Source organism: Colossoma macropomum, unplaced genomic scaffold, assembly GCF_904425465.1.
Source record: "Colossoma macropomum unplaced genomic scaffold, Colossoma_macropomum, whole genome shotgun sequence".
NCBI lineage: Eukaryota > Metazoa > Chordata > Actinopteri > Characiformes > Serrasalmidae > Colossoma > Colossoma macropomum.
The window spans coordinates 24,724,174-24,744,680 of record NW_023494800.1 but is presented as its reverse complement, the minus strand read 5'-3'; the positions used below and the strand labels follow the sequence as shown (position 1 = coordinate 24,744,680).

Here is a 20,507-nt window from a genome sequence, read left to right as displayed (position 1 = left end):
AAGAGTTTAATGCCTCTAAAAGCTCTTTCACAGAAAGTTATTATATGAAAAGGTTACAAGTGCATTACCTGTTGTCTGAGTTTTGAGAAGATTCTGGCCTAAAACATATTTTTTTTAAATCCATTTATGGTGGAGAGGTTAATTTGGGGTACTGTAAGGCAAAATAGTCCCCAAAGAAAGCTTTTTTCAGATTTGTCACTAATTTACCATTAGAATAATTACATATAAAACTCAGAAGGCACTTATAGGTTCACTGATAATTTTGCATAGTAAATAAAATGGCCATATTTGTGTTGTGGACAGTTATAGGCCATCAGTAAGTTTCTCTTCAATTAACCATTTCACGTTAAAACACTATGAACGGCTTTGTTTACATCTCAACCTCTGAATTATGTAGACATTTTGAAATGTGAAGCAAGGGAACACAATTCCAATCAGGACTTGATCCAACACTGTAGTGACCATCCTGGGGCTAGTTCTGAGTTTATAAGCACAGGGCATGGTAAACATGGCTGATGCGCTGTTGTTGTTTGAAAATCTCTGCAGTTTTCAGTGTCCTCTCAGTCGCAGTGAATCCTGCTTGGGCCTATAAGGAGTAGAGCCAAATTAGATCTATGCCATGTGTTTCCATTCTTACATCCTTTTACTGACCACTGGCTGCATTAATGAGGGCAGTGAAATGAGCTCAGTGTAGTTTCACAAAAATAGACTTCGTTTCTGTTCGGAGTGAACAGTAAGGGACATATACAGCACCTACTGTACATCATTCTAATGTATCCCTCCTCTGCCCACATTCACTTTGCTGTCATCATGTCTGACAGGTTCTACAGTGTAGGAAAATCTTTTTGCAGCCTTAAAGCTGCACTATGTAAGATTTTTTGTTGAAGGTGAAAAAATATGATGTGCATGCAGTGCTATGCGTCGGCCTCTGTGAAGCCTGAAGATGTCGGGTCAGATGTTGCACAGGTTTTCGGAGCACTTCATACAGCTTTACATATCACCATCATGCGCATTAAGTCAGAAAGAAAATCTGGCTTTCATATTTAGGTCTTAAATGTAAAATTATACTGATGAAGATATGATGACAGCAAATAATTCACTTACATCTTCGAAAGACACGTCCTTCACCAAGTTCTCTTTCGAAAACTCTTTCAACTCTTTCGCTTGCAATCATCAGATTCATCTGCTTGGGGAAGGGGTCCGAAGCACAACACAAGAGTTCAATTCCAAAATGCTCTATATCCGTTTGTAACAATCTAGGATATAACAAGTTTTTAAAAAGAATAACAGCAGATGTATAACGGAAAACACGTTTGTATATCTCTAACAAAAGTGGTACTAATCATAATGGAGCATTGGTGTTTCTTGTCCATGTATAACCCACTCCCAAAAATATATATCATAAAACAAAATGAAAATGCTTGAACGTGGTCTATAATGGGCTTTGGAAAAAAAACCTTCAATTACACATTTCCACCAGAGAGGTCTCCAAATCCCCAAAACTTGCATAGTGTAGCTTTAATGAACATGGTTGTGATACAGAAAAGGAATTTTTAAATATTACACATGAAACAATGAACGAAGAAGTGAATAAATAATTAATAATAATAAACAGTAAATAATAATTATTAATAGTAATAAATAATAATGAGTAATAATAATAGTACAAATAATAAATAATTAAACTTTAAGTTAATTAGACATGAAAATGTCTTGCCACAATTTTTAAATAATTGATTTAATTTACTTATTGAAAAAGCATACATTTTGAGCCAAATTTTTTTACAGATATAATATATGTAATAGATATCAGATGTTAAATGATCTAATCAGTTCTTTTCCTGTGAGGTGCTCGATATATGTGGGTCACAGAAAGGCAAATGAATCACGCTCACACATCTGTGTGTGGAGCTGCTTCCGCTTAAGTGCTATTTCAGTGAGCTGAAGTCTGCTTTACATTTAGCAAGTCCACCCGACAAGTTTATCATCTGTTATGACATGTCAGCACGGCACTGCTCCCTGAAAATAGCCTTGATCTCGGGTTCATACCGTACAGACAGATAGGGAGCTGTGCCTTACTGTATATGACCACACATCAAACTGTGCCTGCAAATATGAAGACAATATCTGCAGCCCTATGCATTCTGAGTTCTTAAACAGTTTCAGTTTTGGTAATAAGATAAAACTGTACAGTATGCAGAGGACTGCCCATAAGGGGGGAAAAATCCGAAAGTTTAGGGGCCCTGGCATTAGGGGTACCCAAGAGGCTGACCTTTTTGTTCTGAAAGCATGATAGTGGAGTGTATACATACATACATATATACATATATACAAACATGATTCTAAGCTCATTACTCATGAGCATGTGTACTGCTGAGAGTACTTTTCAGTTCTGTCATCCCTCATCCTTCAAAGGAGCACAGTAACACTGAGATTAGTAACCGATCATCACATTGATTTATCAGTCTACTCAGGCTTTAGCAGAGCTGAGTAACGCCAAGATAAATAGCTGATCATCACTTTACTGTAACACTTCAAACAAAGCACAGAACCTTTTAGCTAAATTAGACTGGTATTCATTTTAATGTACTCAAAGTTTGGACCGTGTAGCTGTATTACCTATATATGTATTGGATTCAGCATCAACAGATACTTAATATTAAAGAACTCGCAGGGGCGTTAGGAGTGCCTAGACCTCGGCCTAGTACCTTTGGGTAGAGGTGGAGAGCCAAATGTTTCAGTGACCCAGCCATGTCTTTGTGTTTGTCTGAGTATGCATATCAAAGTCTTGCACCAAAACTGTTCCAACTAAATTTTGCTTGGTAACTCACTGAGTGTGTTTACATGCACACAAATCATATGATCACTATCTGATATCGGCAGTTACCAAAATATTCAAGTGGTCATATAAACAGCATATGACGTATCGGTCACACTAAGTATCAGATTAAAGTCATTTACACCAACGGTATGGTTTTGTATACTAAATCTGGTGGGTTGCAAAGTAACTGTAAAAGGGGCCTGTATCTAAAAAACATTTGATGTAGTTCTAATTGAAACTGTTAAAGTTTTAAAATGTACCGTTCACTTCAAAACTGGTGTAGCGAGCTATTAATACAGCTTTATGTATGTTTGGTTGTTGTTCAAGAGAACCACATTACAGAGTATGGTGCTTTCTCAAAGAGATTATTAATGTTTTATTGGTGGGATTACCAATCCTGTGGTGATGAGAACAGGCTACTGAGGAGAACCACAGGGCGTCAGTACTGCACCAGAGCAGGCACCCAAGAGCAATAAAGCTCATAGAAACCTAGAGATTGGGGTGAAACTTGCTGCACTTGAGGAATGACAGAGGAAATATAAAATACAGCTATAATACACACCCACATGAGAGCACTTGTACAGTCAGAAGGCAAATAAGCAGGGGCTCAGGCTCTCCCTGGGGTCTGTCTGCTCTGTTGTTGCACACAGAAGATATATAGGAGAGGGAGAGCATGCAAAACAGAAAGTTTGCAAAATTTGACATATGCAAACATTCCTTATGTTATATAGACATTTGTTAAAAAAACAAATCTACCACATGAAAGTTCACTCATTAGAAAACAAACACAGGCCCAAGATTATGTGTCAACATTTTACATTTTAACTGACTTTCTGGGTGCCTCAGATCATTTTCAAAGAATAGTTTAAAACACATTAAAAATGCATTCTAACAAGCTATGAAAGGTTGGTAAGACATTTTTTTAGCATGGAGCACCAGCACTCAGCATGCGCTCAGTAACTTAATCAATGCTGCACTACATAAGATGTTTGTTAAAACTGAAAGATGTAGCATTACTGAAAAAGAAACAGGCTAAAATATGGTGTCTGTGTGCAGCTGCAAGTCACTCTAAACAGCTGTTGTGACTTGCAGTGGAAACTTTACTAGCGACACAGCAGGAAAAAATTAACTTATTTGTCATTGAGTTTCAGCTGATCATAATTCTGATGGGCTCCATGTCTTTCCTAAACATCTGCTTCATTTTCTCCTCTGATCGTTACTTAGTAATGGTTACACCATCCACCCCCATATGCAGAAAAAATATATGGATATATTCCAAACACTGAAACGCATTTCAAAATATATATATATTCTGGTATATTATATTATATTATATTATATATATATTCAGTAATAATACCTAGAAATATACCATAGAAAAAATAAGTATATTTATCAAGTATGTTTGAAAATGTATGGAAATACTTGAAATACCTTTTGAAATGAGTTTGTATTCCAGTATCTTAACTTTACAAACAAGTCAGTGAACCTTTAACTTGGCAAAAGCAAGTGATGTAGATATTAATACACTGTGAAAATGCAGCTCAGTGATTTGATATCTTGTTTATTTGAAACACATTTTGTGTGAGTGTCTAACTGCATACACACATGGTTAATGCAAAGTACAATGCAAAACACAGAAGTCACCGTTCATTCAGTTAATGCATATTTAGTTAAAGCTGTTATCTTTGTTAAAACTACATACAATTGAAAAAAAAAAGTAATAACAAATACAAATAAATTCTTTAAAAAAAAATTTAACAAATACATTTGGCCGTTTTTATACATTGCGAAAAATATTTGATAAATACATTTGAAATATATTTTTCCATATGGGTAAAATGTCTTTGAGAATGGGAAAGGCACTATATAAATAAAAATGATGATAACCATGATAATCGAGCTTCAAATTCAAAAGTACATTCAAATGAGCTCAAGCTCATTACTACACAAACTGAAAGCTTGACCGAGTTACTGGTCCATATGGAAAAAAAAATTATTCCAGATGTATTTAGCAAATATATTTTTGCGATGTATGAAAATGGCCAAAATGTATTTATTAAGTGTATTTTTAAAATGCATTTATTTGTATTTGTTATTATATTTTTTCAATTGTTTGTAGTTTTAAAAACGTTGAATCAAATAAATTTACATGAACTGAATGAATGGTACTGACTTCTGTGTTCATTAGACAGTATTTTGGGTATTTTCATACATTTTCAAATGTAATGATAAAAAACGTTTCTTTTTTTTCATAGTATATTTCTAGGTGTTTCCCCAGACGTTTAAAAAGTGCATTTTGAAATATATTTGGTTAATATGGCAATATATTCTGAAATACATTTTAGTGTTTGAAATGTATTTTGGCATGGATTGCCATATATTTGACATGTATAAAAATATATGTCCATATATTTTTTCTCATATGGGTACATTCAGCCACTTTACAAAAGTAGCAAAATACACAGTCAACAATAAATAAAACAACAAACATGCATGCACACGCACACAGACAGCATTCCCACAGCTGGCTGGGGTGATTCCCCAGAAAACTGTATAGAGTTGCTTAGCTAGTCTGGAAGGTCTCTCTCTGCCACAGCTACGATATAGCGGCACACATATGGCCGGCCCGGGAAGTGTCCTTAGCTGCAAAGGGGAAGCATTTCCAAACACCACCGTTGCAGGCAGCCCCACAACTGCAGTGCAGTGTCATCCAAGCAGCCGGCCCAGGCAGCCACTTACCTGTGATGTAGTGTCATACAGGCAGCCGGTCCAGACGGCCTCGTAGCTGCGATAGAACGTTATTTAAGTGGCTACTTCAGGCTGCAAAATAGCTGTAGCGTCACTCAAACAGCCAGCCCAAGAAGCCTCTGAGCCACAGGTGGAAAATCACTCTCAGCCTCATCTCGGTGGGTAACTCTTCGGCCACTGGGGAAACATCAAAACGTAAGACACAAGTAATACAAAACAAATGAAAAACCGATGTGAAGTGGCAGCCATATTACACCAGCATACTTACACCGGCACACACACCAGCCTACAGGGCCGTTACTCCATATAGAAGAATAGAGCTGGGTATGGTAGGGCACCACGTCTCTGATTGATCTGTGAACTGTCATCCGAGGTTGTATATAAAGCATTTTATTCTTTGGCTAAGATGCTTGACAGTTTGGGTTTTACGTTTGCTCTTTTTTCCGTCTTTAATGTCTTTTATGTAATATGTGTGGTCCGATTTTAATTTGTGTCGTCGTAATTGGGGTGAATGTGTTTCTTGTAAAGAGTGGGCGCACACTTTATAGGGAAGTGTTGCTTTGGTTGTTGGGTTTATATTAACCTGTGGTCTCATTATTGTGTGTGTAGTCCTGCTATTGTTTTGTCTTGACTGGAATAAATACATACACTTATTGCAGTGACATGCTCAATATGGCGGCTAGTACGCTACCAGTTTGGTGCAGCATAGGCCTCATGTTACCTGATGTGATATCATAAAAAAATCACTGACCACCCAGAAAAGGTCAGCTAGGCTCCCACCAAATATTTGTGTTTACTTGATAATCTGGGCCTTTCAAAGTTTTTTGTAGTCATCAGATTAATTTGTACATGTAAACATTCTCACTGATTGGTATTAAAACACTAGTGGCTGGTCTACACATGGGCTCTGCAGTCTGTCCAGCACTCTCTTTTTCACTCTGCTTACCAGACAGCCCCCTAGGTGACTATGCACCTTTCCTAAGATATTGACTTTTCTCTGTAGCCTGCCTGTGAACTGTCTAAATCAGCTTAGCCTGAAGCTATACACGATCTGCTCGTGCCCAATTGAATGTCAATAACCAAATGATAACTGAAGCTGTTAGTGACTCAGACACTATGCTTATATGCTTCTTTTGTTTTCAGGTTATCTTTATAAAGACTGTCTGCTGTATAGACAATATAGCACAAGAAAATGATTGCAAAACCTTGTCCATGTTAAGTATGCATAAATGGGATATTAATATGTAATGATGTGGACTAGGGCCATGCAGGAATGCCTCTAACATCATAGGCATGTGGAATACGTATAGAGCCTATGGAGCTGTTGACAGATGGGACGAGGTTAATCATTCTCCTCCACCTCAAACAATACATGGTGTTCTAAGTATTGCTTTGCTAATCAATCAAATTGCCCTCATGTTTATGTATCTACATGGGGCAGTCTTGCTGCGATATGTAGTTCTATGTTCTTTGCTGTGATTGTTATTAGCTGCATAAGCTTCATATATATAATGTGAAAACATGAGATTTTTGCCTGTACTGCACTGTTTGCCTTATTCTCTGTGACAAATCACCTTAGACGTTGTGCCATGTGACCTCAAAGCATTCATAAGATCGTGACAAGTCTGGTCCATGAGGTGCTTCACATCTAAAAATGCATCTAAAATGCTTTGTGAAGCAGAACCACAGTCAATAACTGTCTTTTATTTGATCTCTAAACTGCTTTCATGCACACATTGCAAGCTATGTGGATCATTCTTTACAAAATTGGTGTGTCAGTAAATCATAAGTGAGAACTGAGATTTTAAGTCTATTGATTTTTTATAATATCTGCATATTTGAGTTATTGGGATGTAAACGAAGTAATTCAGAGTGATACGATGTGAAATGGCGCATTGTAGAGAAGCTCAGATTTCTTTACAGTTGTCACTATGTCTACAACACAAATATAGCCATTTTATTTACTATCCAAAACCACCATGTCTCCTGTGTTTATACATGTTATGTTGATAATGGTAAAGTAGTGGTAAATCAGAAAAATAAGATATCTTTGGGTACTGTTTAGCCTCACAACACCCTGCATGAACATCTCTACTATGAATGGATTGAAAACATACATTTTAGGCCAAAACCTTCTCGGAAAACTACTGCAAAACAATGGCTGTCTGTGAGGTAGCTTTTAGGGGCTTTAAATGTTTCAGGTGTCTGGTTCCTACATAATTCAACATGAAGATGTAAACAAAGTCATTGTGGTTTGATGTAAAATGCTCTGTTCTAAAGAAACGTACTCACCTAGAATTGTTCACAGTGGTGGTGATATGAACCAGACATCCAAAGCCTTTAATGCCTCTTAAAGCTCCCTCACAGAAAGCTATTACCCTGCATGGTTAGGAATGTGTTGTCTGATGCCACATTTGTACAAAAGTTTTGATAGTTAAGTAGCTTGGGTTTAAAAGCCCCTTAAAATCCCAGGCTTATTACACACTAAGGCTTATTATTCAGTAATTACAGGGAATTCAGTGCAAACTGGTTGATCTATTCTTAGGTTATAGAAGTGTGTAATAACACTTTGGCAGGCCCTGGCCATATAAGGGGTTAAAAGGTCATTTTTAAACACATCGTGGACAGGTACATGCAAGGTTTTACCACTATTTTAGCGTCATCAACATTACATATAATCGTGATACATATCAACATTATGACGTTCATTGGTTTTGGATAGTAAATAAAATGACAATATTAGTGTTGCAGACATCGCATCTCTACAATCTGCACCATTTCATATCAAACCACTCCACATCAAACATCTCCACAAATGCATTCTTTAGAATGGTGTATTTCACATTAAACATTGAATTCTGCAGACATTTTGAGAAATTGGTGGAATTGCCCTTTAATTCTAAGTGCAAAAAGTCATTATTCCCAGAATCAAGCTTCTCTGGAAAAGACTCACAAGCTTTTTAGGAAAATGGTTGAAAATTGGCACGCACAGCAAGACTGTATTTTCTTCTATGTTTGTAAAACATCTACAGCAAGATAACAGGTTTGCAACACCTACAGTACACCTACAGCGTTCAGTATCATCTACATCTAAATTTGGTTTTAGGACTTTGAAACATCCACAGATTGGTATACAGGATTTTCATTCTATTCTATGAACAACTGCATGAACACAGTGAATTAAAGGGCCCATTTTCTAAATGTTTTGTATTTTTTTCCCACTGATGTCCTTTTGTAACATTTGTGAGCTTTTATGTACCAAAACAGTCATAATTCATTTTATCTGACCATTTTTATCTATCTATCTATCTATCTATCTATCTATCTATCTATCTATCCTCTCTTTCTTTATACATGTATATAGAGAGATAAATGTGGCTGTGTTAACTTTTAGTCTGATTAGATGGATATAAGTAAATGCCTTGGTTTTCATGACATCACAAAAACAATAAATCTTTACATGCCTCTGCTACTGCTATGGTATGACCCTTATACTGCTATACCCTATATACACGGCAGCTTGCAAAGAGCTGAAGGCAGCAGACTACAACCCTGCATTCAACCCTGCATTTAACCTTTCAGCTGGAGCGATTATGGGCGACTGAGGAGCATTTAATAGGGTGTTGTATATTACGCCTGTGATTGGTTTAAAGATTGCTTGGAGAATAATGGACAGACCCAAAGCGTTCACTTTTAACCCACATTATCTTCAAAATTATGCCCATTAAGCTGTGCTTTATATGTAAATTAGAGTGTATTTTTTATCTTTAATTTTACCCAAGTGGTAATCCTTTTTTTGCTAAATTGCCTCAGATGAGCATATTATGCAGTCATCACTTAAAAAGCTTGGCAAAAAGAAGTGAAATTAAGTTGCACAAAGGTCTCCTTCATGTCTAGCTCACTCTGCCTTTTCCTTTCCCGTTTTACCAGCAGAACTGATCTTGTTGTCCAAACATGTTGTTGTTCGGCTGGTATTTTCAAGGACAGCCTCCGTTTCCCATCAAGCTACTGTATATCAGCAGTCTTTCAGGACTGTTCAGGAAGTGTCCTGTGGGGGCTAAATGTTTTGTCAGCATGTTCCAAAAGGAAAAAAACGGCCCTTTCAAATACCTGGCCAGATGTTTACTCTGCCATGGAAATTTGGCTATTGTCAGGCCAGGCACACATTCGGTACATGGCACTGCTGGACGGCGGGCCAAATATAACTGCCCGACCCACTCTGTTATCGGTGCGCTCGGCTCACAAACAAACCTGCTCCAGCGGACATGCGGCTGGGTGACAGCATGAGAGGGGACGGGTCCTTCGGATTGATTGGGTTCAAATGGAGCTGATTTGATTGGGAGAGAATATGTGCAGTTAAAAGACTTTGCTTCAGGCTGTTTCTGTTGCCGTACATCTGTTTAAAAAACTGTTAATCGATAAACAAATTGCTTGATGCTGTAAAAGTACAATGAATTGCAATATGTATACATTGCACCATGGTCATCATGGAGAAAAATGCATGACAAGCTTTCTGCAGTATTGGGATGTTCAGTTTATGAGCATTCAGAGCTAATAAGACATTAACATTTTAGCAGTCACAGTTACTGTGATAACAAAAGCTTGGAGTTGTTTTACATGAATTATTTCTCAACGTCTAAGCTTTTAGTCAACAACATGTTTGAATTTGATGAAAAGTTATGGCGTGTACAGACTTGTTTTGCTGAATTTTTTTGCCATATTTCTGGGTTTCTTTGCCATTTTTCTGCCTTTTTGATGTTTTTTCCACATTTCTATTTCTGCCATTTTTCTGTGTTTTTTGATGTTTTTTTCCACGTTTTGTCTTTCTTTTTTGCCATTTTTCTGTATTTTTTATTTTTTTAACCACATTTCAGTCTTTTACTGCCATTTTTCTGTCTTTTTATGTTTTTGCCACATTTATGTCTTTCTTTTTACAATTTTTCTGTCTTTTTGATGTTTTTGCCACATTTCCATCTTTATTTTTACCATTTTGTCTTTTTTGATGTTTTTTTTGCCACATTTCAGTCTTTTTTGCCATTTTCTGTCTTTTTTGATGTTTTTTTACCACATTTCATTCTTTCTTTGCCATTTTCTGTCTTTTTTACGGTTTTTGCCACATTTTTACCTTTTTTTGAAAGCAAAAAAAAAACAAACCAGAAAAAAGAACCTGTTGATACAGAAGGTAAATTAGATGTTACTGTAATTAACTGCAGAACTATGTAATTAAATATTAAAATATGTATTTATATAATGTATAATGTAAATCCATTATCCACTTCAATCCACTTCATTTTGTTTATTGATCTCTGACTTTTGTACAGTACATCCTCATTAATTCTCCAAGATTTCACTTTAGTTAGTTGCAGCCAATCTGGCCACCTGGTGAGCCATAACAGCAGAGGTTCCAGTGCTTATGAACAACGTGAAACAAATTAGTCTTGTAGAGCTTCTAAACTGTGTTCAGAGATGTGTTGGTTACCCCATGCTAATAAGGCCTCAAACTGTCCTTTACTGTTTTGAAATTTCAGTACCAGGCAAGCATCACATTCTTTGTTCTGAATGCCTTTAAAAATAATCTGTAAATATGAGGTCCATGTTGACCTTATTTTCCTACAAGGCAATGCTTTTGAAAACATTCTAAGTCGAATCAAAGTGTTTTCTCCCTCTCTCTTTTTTTTACTCTCAAATAACACGAAGCAAAAACACGACTGCTCACTTCACACAGGTAGATAAATACTCCGAGCCTCCATCGAGACCTTCAAAAATATCCTGGAGCTCTGTGGGGGAAGATGGAGGATGATTACCGACCCTGAGACCCTCCTTCCACACGCAGCAGGCCGTTTTTAGGAACGGGACATGAAAAAGAGCGCGGAGGGAAAAGAAGGGAGCCGAAGAGAAAAGCTCACAATTCCTCAAGCTGATGTGAAACCAAAAACAGGAACTAAAGGTGAAGTCAGGGGGCCGCGGCTCCGGGGGCTAAGTGAACACCGCCACCCACGAACTCCGCGGCACCCGGCTGGTCTCCCCGCAAGATCATCTGACTCATTCCTTCTCCCGAAGACCTGACAACGGCACTCGCCAGCAGGCGCGAATGGCCACCGAATGAAAGAGGCAAGCGGTCTGCAGTCTGCCAGCAGGTGCTCTGCCCACACAGCAGGATGTGTCGGAATAGATGTGGCTCTGTTAGCAGACGTGGGCTTCATTTTATCGAGGGGACAGCCGAAAGAGCGAGGATAGTTTGATTCAAACGTTTCAGTGTGTTTGCTGTAAGTTTAGATTTTATGAACTGGAAACTGCAAACTGGGATCATGCAGAAGAAAAATAACCCTTTAAACTGCAGGCTTATTCCGTTTTTAATCTTAAAGGGCCCGTGTCATGGAATTTCCCTCACTTTTTTTAAATAAAGGAGTTTGAAGAAATATGTCAGCACTGTAAATATTCCAAAACATACCACTCAATCCTCAATCCATACAGTTCATATATAGAAACTAAGCTCATATTGAACTGATTGTTATGTGATCTCACAAGAATCAACTCATTTACATATATCCTATATATCATATTCAGCTTTTTGAAAATGGTTCTATATAGCACCCAAACGGCTTCTTCTACAATCTTAAGGGATCTTTAGTAAAGAAAATGGTTCTTTAAAGAACCATGAAAACTCAAAAAGCCTTTGCATAATTAAAGGGTTCTTTGCATCTTGAAAGGGTTCTTTAGAATGTGCTGTAAATGGTTCTATACAGAATATTTTTGAAATGGGTTCTATATAGCACCCAACGGGGTTCTTCTATTGTTATGATGTCAAGCTTGTAACAGTAGAAGAACCCTTTTGGGTGCTATACAGAACCCTTTTAAAAAAGTTCTATATAAGAGCATCATAGCACATTCTGAAGAAGCCTTTCATGATGCAAAGAACCCATTAATCATGCAAAGGGTTCTTTGAGTGTTCATAGTTCTATATTAAACCGTTTTCTTCACTAAAGAACCCTTGAAGAACCATCTTTTTTTAAGAGTGTATTGTTACAATGTCAAGCTTGTAACAATAGAAGGACCTTTTTTGGTGCTATATAGAGCCATTTTCAAAAAGGTTCTATATGAAACCATATACAGTACATTCTCCTTTAGTCTGAAAAAACAATTTATGATGCAAAGAAGCCTTTAAGCATACAAATGGTTCTTTTAAGTGTTCATGGTTCTACATAGAGTCATTGTCTTTACTAAGGAACCCTTGAAGAACCATCTTTTTAAAGAGCCTACAGCAGTTTAGCTCCACCCATTCACACAGACGTTATAAGGAGTGTTTCAGCTATGAGTGCTTTAACTGAATGAGGCACAAATCAGGGCAGTAAATCAGAACAGAGGTTATTTACATATATCAGTCTTAAAGGCACAGTAGCAAAAACAGCCTGTTTAATTGTAAGGCACAAAGAAAGGTTGGAAAATGGTCATATAAAAATGAATTATAGTACATAAAACTACAACAATGTTATTGAGAGAAAAAATAAAATACAAAAAAGTAAGACTGTGCTATAAATTAATAATAAACTATTGTGAAGCTAATATGTAAATTACATAGTTTTGAAAAAGTGACTACAGTAAAAAAAAAAGTCCCTGAATGGTCTTTGGCTTGAATGTATAGTCCAAGAAAAAAAATTGCTAACAGATGTTGGAAATTTAACAATACCATATCATTACCATGATGAATTTTGTTATTGTGATAATATGCTTTACTGAGTATATCACAGAAATTACTAATACTTAAAGAACACAGACCAGCTGCATGTTTCAGTACAAAGAGAGCACAATTGAACTTAGTGCAGTGCAGTGTGTAAAATGCTGAATAAAATAATTGTAAACGTGTTTTTAAAGGTAGTTTTTAAATGTGGCACCACACTGCATTGTATTTGTGTGTCAAAACATTATTATATGTATCGTGAAAATGTCTTTAAGTATCGTGATATGATTGGTTTGCCCACCTTTATGTGGAGGTTCTTTAACCTTTAAAAAGGTACTAAACATCTACAAAAATGTTTCATTGAAGAAACAGCAGTTGAAATTTTCTTTATGGAACAAAAAGTGGTTCTTCAGAGTCATCACTATAAAGGCCCTTGGTATAGACCCTTGCAGTTTATGAGGTTTAAAGAGGAATTTCAAAATATCATATTTTGCAAATATTAATGCATAATTAAATAGTTAAGATATAAACAAAGTCATTCAGAGTGAAATCAGGTTTGATTTGACACCTGTTCACAGTGGTGGTGATAGGAACCAGATGTTTCCCTTACAGAAAGTTATTATATGAAATGGTTAGGAATACTGTACCTGATTTCTGAAACATTGTTTTGCAATAGTTCTGAGAGTTTTTGGCTAAAATGCAGGACGCAAGGAGAAGAGGTACAAGCAAGACTTTGTAAGGCATAATAGTACCCGAGGAAAACATAATTTATTTGGATTTATCACTATTTTACCATTATCAACATTAAATATAAAAACTAGGCTCAGTGGTAGAACAGTGTTTTGGGCATGTGAATGCACCTTGAACTTCTGATACGAAATTTCCCTGACTCAGGTCATTAGGTGATGGTTTCCTGACTGAGGTCATTAGGTGATGGTTGGTACCAGGTGTGATAGAGAAGGGAGGCACATGCAGTGCACAGTGTCCTCACAGCTGGGAACCACGGCTTGTGGTCCTTTGATTCCCACTGCCCAGAAATATGACAATGTACTGATGGGTCCTACTTGCAGCCTTGACATTTCCCATAAAGTAAATTTGCTCCCATTGCTTCTCCTGGGTGCAACAGAAAATTGTTTCTACCTCCAAACTTGATGGATGCCTTGTTGATAATGGAATAGGAGCTATAGTCTTTGAAAACAGATAATGTTTGAGATGACTTGACAGATCCCTTTCATAGCACACACATTCCCCCTTGTAAGTTATGGTCAGATGTTGCTTTCTGAAGGCCCAATAGATTTCCACGCTTTGGCCAAAGATGGTCTTTCTTTTTTAATGAGAGCCAGATTATTTGAGTCTCCTGAGCTGACAGAGATGGACATTGAAGGTTAGAAAACAAGAGACAAAGAATGTTTTATATGAAACATTGATATTACATTATATAGTCCTTGATGCATGTAATGTCTAGACTGAACATGTTATTATTTCTTACTTAGGATTTTTTCCATACATAGAAGCAAGTATAAACTATTGACATTTGTGGCTGTGTTTTGGGAGAATATTGTTGTATATTTTATGTCCTGTGATTGAAGTTTAACTACAAACCCAGTTCCAAAAAGGTTGGGACAGTATGAAAAGCACAAATAAAAACAGAAAGCAGTGATTAAATTCTATTTGACCAGTCAAAAAATGTTTTATGTCTTATCTTACGAACTTCATTAATTCCTGTAAATACATACTCATTCCAAATTTGATGCCTGCAACACGTTCCAAAAAAGTTTGGACAGGAACACGTTTACCACTGTGCTACATCACCTTTCCTTTTAATAACACTTAATAAATGATTGGGGACTTCGGTTTTGAAAGTGGAAATGTTGCCATTCTTTTGTTAAACGATTCTTCAGCTGCACAACTGTACAGAGCCTTCATTGTTGTGTTTTTCACACATTTTCAATGGGAAACAGTTCTGGACTGCAGGAAGGCCAGTCTAATGCTGACAGTCTCTGATTATGCAGTCTTAATGTTGTAACATGCAGAATGTGGTTTGACATTATGTTGAAATAAGCATTGACACCCCTGAAAAAGTTACCCACTAATACACCCCCATACCATGACATACCCTGTCTTTTAAACTTTACGCTGGTAACAATATGAATGACCCTTTTCTTCTTTGGCCGTAATAACACAGCATCCATTATTTGCATAAACATTCTGAAAGGATGAGTCCTCAGATCACAGTGTATGTTTCCACTGTCCATTAGCCCATTTCAGATGAGCTTGAGCCCAGAGATGTCAGCAGCATTTTCACATGTTGTTGAATATGACTTCCACTGTGCATAGTACAGTCTTAATTTGCACTTGTGGATGGAACAATGAACACTGCTGACTGACCTCGGTTTGTCAAAGTATTCCAGAGTCCATGTGATGATCTCCATCACAGAACCATGCTGGTTTTTAATCTGAAGGATCGAAGGTCTTGGGCATCCAGTTACTGTTTCTGACCACACCCTTTGCACACAGATCTCTCTCAATTCTCTGAATTGTTTTAATGTTAAAATACCTAAAATTCTTGCAATTGCTTGCTAAGGAACTTTTGCTGAAAATTGTTAGCACAGTGGCGAGCCTCGACCTATTCTTACTCATAAACAACATAAAAATTTCAGAATGTTCCTAGTCTTAAATTGCACCTGTCCCAACTTTTATGGAACATGTTGCAGGTATCAATTTCAGAATGAGCGTATGTTCACAAAAAACTATTAATTTGAAAAAGTTAAACATTAAATATCTTGTCTTTGTACTGTTTAGTTCAAATACAGGCCAAAGCAGATTTGATAAATCACAGCTTTCTGTTTTTAATTTTACCTACTGTGTCAACTTATTGGAATTGGGTTTATATGTTATATCTTGTATCTCGTTCATGGAGAGAATTCCCTTTTAGGAGGACAGTCAAATAAACTAAACAAACTAACTACTCCGTTATTCGGTACTCAGTAAAAATGTGATGGATTTGCACTTTCTTGAGTACTCTTAAATCACAAGTCATTAGTCATTAACACCTGGTTACTCATTCTTATTTGTGTTTCATTTTATTGTATTCTTGGTTACAGCATCTATACAGCTTTGCGATTGGTCATACCTTTCACTGTCTGATTTAAGAGGTTCTGAAAGAAAAATAGTGCTTAACAAGCTTATGTTTCTATGTTGGTAGATGCTGTATGGACTAAGTAGTTCCACTGCAGTTCTATAAGTTACTCGGTACTTATGGATAACTTTTGTACTTTTTTAAAGGCCCACATCCTACATTTTTCTCGTCTTTTCAGGTCCACTTATGATGTTTGTGTGGCTTTACTGTACTAAAAACAGTCAAAACTCATTTTTACCTAACTATTTTCCAACTCTTCTTTATGCCTTAGAATTGTTTGTTACTGTGTCTTTAAGACTGACATATGCAAATGATTTTTTCTACTGCTGTATAACACTTTGGATCAACAACAAGGGTGCAAAATGTGCACTATAAATAAATGTTACTTACTTACTACAATCTTCATCCATCTCAAGTTTTGGCTCAGCACAGTTAGGTACTATATTCATTCCATTTAAAGCTTGATTGAAATCACATGAGCATAATTTGCAGGGTATTATTTAAAAGACAGAGCAAGGTTTTAATCTTCCCCTTGCGGAGAAACATAAGCTTTATCTCAGCTTCAACAGTGTGTCTCCACCATGTGTTGCCTTTTGGGAACACACTCAAAGCCCAACACAGAGTGTTAGACAGATCAGTGCTTCTCTAACCTTTTGTCAAAGCCTGTACAAAAGCAATAAGAGGCTGATTAATATGGTAACATTTAGAATGAATTCTCATGAGATTACAGGTATTTTATATGAAAGACTTCTGGAGGTGTAACAGTTCACAAAATTCATAACTTGCTTCAATATGATACAGTGGTGTCTCAAAGCAATACAACTTATTTCACCTATTACAGCATTCATTATTCATTATAAAGGTACAATATTTTATAATCATATGCTAGGCCCTGTGGGCTTGAATAAAATCAATCTTTTATTTGTTGCAGTCCACTGAATGTATTCCAACGGTTGTTGAAAAAGTTGAATGAACTGAGAGGCTCATTTTCTTATTCTATGCTTGTTTTGTCACACTCCTAAATATTACTAACTTTATGCCATATATATATATGATATATATGGATAAGGGATTGTTAACAACCAACACACATTGTTCCTTAATATTCCATTGGTGTGTAGTGATGTACTCTTGGTCTAATGTATTATATTCACACTCTGTTTTTGATAACAGTGCCTTATACTAACCACTTTTTCAATTTGTATTATCTCTTACTTCAACACACACCTGTTACAGTTAATGATACCTTCAGCGTCTGAATGTGAGACTCAGGCAGATATGATTAGAGCAGCAATAAGACTCAGGAGAAACAATAAACCTGCATAATACAGATACATATCTGTATGGTGGCGCAGTAGATAGCCTGAGTTCGATTCCCTGGCCAGGGCTCCTTTCTGTGTGGAGTTTGCATGTTTTCCCCATGCCTGTGTGGGTTTTCTCCCACAGTCCAAAGACATGCTGTCAGGCCAACTGGAGATGCTAAATTGCCCCTAGGTGTGAATGTGTGTGTGAGTGTATATGTCTGTGTGTCTGCCCTGTGATGGACTGGCAACCTGTCTAGGGTGTTTCCGGCCTTCTGCCCAATGACCGCTGGGATAGGTTTCAGCACCCCCTGTGACCCAGAAGGATATACTATATGGCCAAAAGTATATGGACAACTGACCATCACACCTACATGAGCTTGTTGGACATCCCATTCCAAAACCATGGGCATTCATATGGAGTTGCCCCCTTTTTGCAATTATAACAGCATCCATTCTTCTGGGAAGGTCAGGCACTGATGTTGGATGAGAGGGCCTGGCTCACATTCGACGTTCCAGTTCATCCCAACGGTGCGGAATGGGGTTGAGGTCAAGGCTCCATGCAGGCCACTGCAGTTCCTTCACATCAAGTCCTCCAGACCATGTCTTTTTGGAGCTTGATTTGTGCACAAGAGCACGGTCATGCTGGGAGAGTAAAAGGCCTTCTCCAAACTGTTGCCACAAAGTTAGAAGCATATAATTGCTAAAATGTCTAAAAAAACTAAAATGTCTTTGTATGCTGTAGCACTAACATTACCCCTCACTGGGCTCGTCCTCTTAGTTCCAAAGCCTGAAAAACACTTTACTGTTGGCACTTTGCATTCCAGGAGGTAGCGTTCTCTTGGCATTTGGCAAGCCCAGAAACATCCATCAGACTGCCAGATTATGAAATGTAATCAACGTTTAGTGCACAGTGTCTGCTAAGTTTAACAAAACATGAAATATAAAATGTGCCAAAGCTTTTGCACAGACCATATTTTGTTTTATCCCCCCTCCCCCCCAAATATTTTATATTCAGCAGATAAACAGTAATTGTGCATTAAAATGCATGTGCTCTCTGAAGAAAATGGGCATGTATGTGATCAACAAAACATGTAATTTCAGCAAACTTTTGCATATGCATTTGTGTTTCATTGATCATACGTACATAATCTTTAATACCTTTTTAAATTGCACAGCAAATGAGCATGCACTGAAATGCAGCTGGCTTCACTGGGGAAACAACTTTCTAGTTAAAGGTGGGTCATAATTACTATATAAAATTATCATTAGATCTTTTTTCCCCAACCAAAAAGTCTGTCATAAAGATTTGTGTGTTTATATATTACAGCTGCAGATTCTTTGAGCATCCAAACAAGACTTTCCATGCACTGTTTTCTCTTACCCACTAGAGAGCGCCACACTTTGCTTTAAAGGATTTCAGGAGAAAGGCTTTTCAGCTATGTTCCTGACTTGCTTGGGCCAAACAAGCCATCAAAACAACAGTATCATTTTCCAAACTGTGAAATATCTGCTCATGTTCTCCACATTATATCACATCACCTTCCTTAACATCTCAAGTCATTACATTTTGTTCTCTTTAGGACTGGATGTTGAGAGGTACTTGATAATATGCACCATGAGATGCTAACTGTCCAAAAGTATCCAGACATGCAACTCCAGATGCTGCAATGCCAGTCACAACACAACAAAAGAGAGCCATAACATAACAGAAATGTTTCTGGAAGGCTCTCAAAGCAAATAGAATATCTGTGATGGTAAATCACTGACAGAAGATAATAAGACCACAGAGACTCACAACCAGTAAGGTCATGGTTAACTTAGCTGGCTAGTTAGCTATCTGACAAGTCATAGCTGTACTACAGTAGTTATCAGTCATATCTGGTATTGCTCTTTGAAATTTTACCTATGCTTCATAGAATCTAAAAGTCTGAATGGTTCCATCCCCTATGAGTGTCCCTCAGAAACAATTGTCATTTTGATGAAAGCATTTTTATTTCGCAGTGTGTTGGGTCTTGTCGGCCACTATAAGACACCCTGAATTTAGCTACTTTAGGGTCTTCATACAGCTTGTGTACTCTCCATAGAAAACACTGCCAGTGTTCATTTGCATGGTGGAACTCCATCCAGCCCCTGGCATGAGTTGGAGTAGCGTTTGTAATCCAGAACTAATCATCCAACATCAGTACCTGACCTCACTAATGCTCTCGTGGCTGAACATAATCGAATCCTCAAAGCAGTGTTCCAACATCTAACAGCCTTCCCAGAAGAGCAGAGGCTGTTACTGCAGCAAAGGGGGCAATTAATACCCTTGATTTCAGAAGAAGCATTGGATGAGAAGCAGCAAAATATTGGATGTGAATTGTTTATTGCAATACGGCACAATATGCATGTGAAAAGGTATAGAATACAAAAGAAAATGTATAAATTAAAAAAAGAGAAGAATAGAAGTGCTTAGCAATTTGTGTCTGTATGTTGAGCACACTTCTAGGTCCTCTTGATCTTTGGGTTGCGGACGTCTTGCTTGACTCCACAACAGAAACTAATTGTATGAACTTCCCCTATTCATTTGAAAGGGGGAAGGAGAGCCTCACACTTAAGAACAGCAGAGAAATACAAGAACGCAGGCTAGAATTCACTGGGTGATTGGAGATGGATTGACTGTAATCGATAAAGGCAGCACTAAAACTCCAGAGAGCAGCGCTTCGCCAACAGAAGCTGCTCAGTAGTGCTGTTTGTAGACCTCTCTAAGATCTTTAAAACACCATCACAGGGACTTTTATCCCACATGAAGAGAGGCCTTTACCTAAATCACTG

The 20,507-nt window shown here is 37.3% G+C and overlaps 1 long non-coding RNA gene across 1 annotated transcript; it reads right to left on the bottom strand.

Annotated features, from left to right (window-relative positions):
* Positions 1-434: 434 nt before the first annotated feature.
* On the bottom strand, positions 435-5,735 carry LOC118820644. Its single transcript, XR_005008265.1, has 4 exons — positions 5,564-5,735; positions 3,384-3,455; positions 1,105-1,183; positions 435-586 (listed from the first exon to the last, which is right to left on the bottom strand). It is a non-coding gene; the product is annotated as an uncharacterized LOC118820644 (long non-coding RNA).
* Between the last annotated feature and the right edge of the window lie 14,772 nt (positions 5,736-20,507).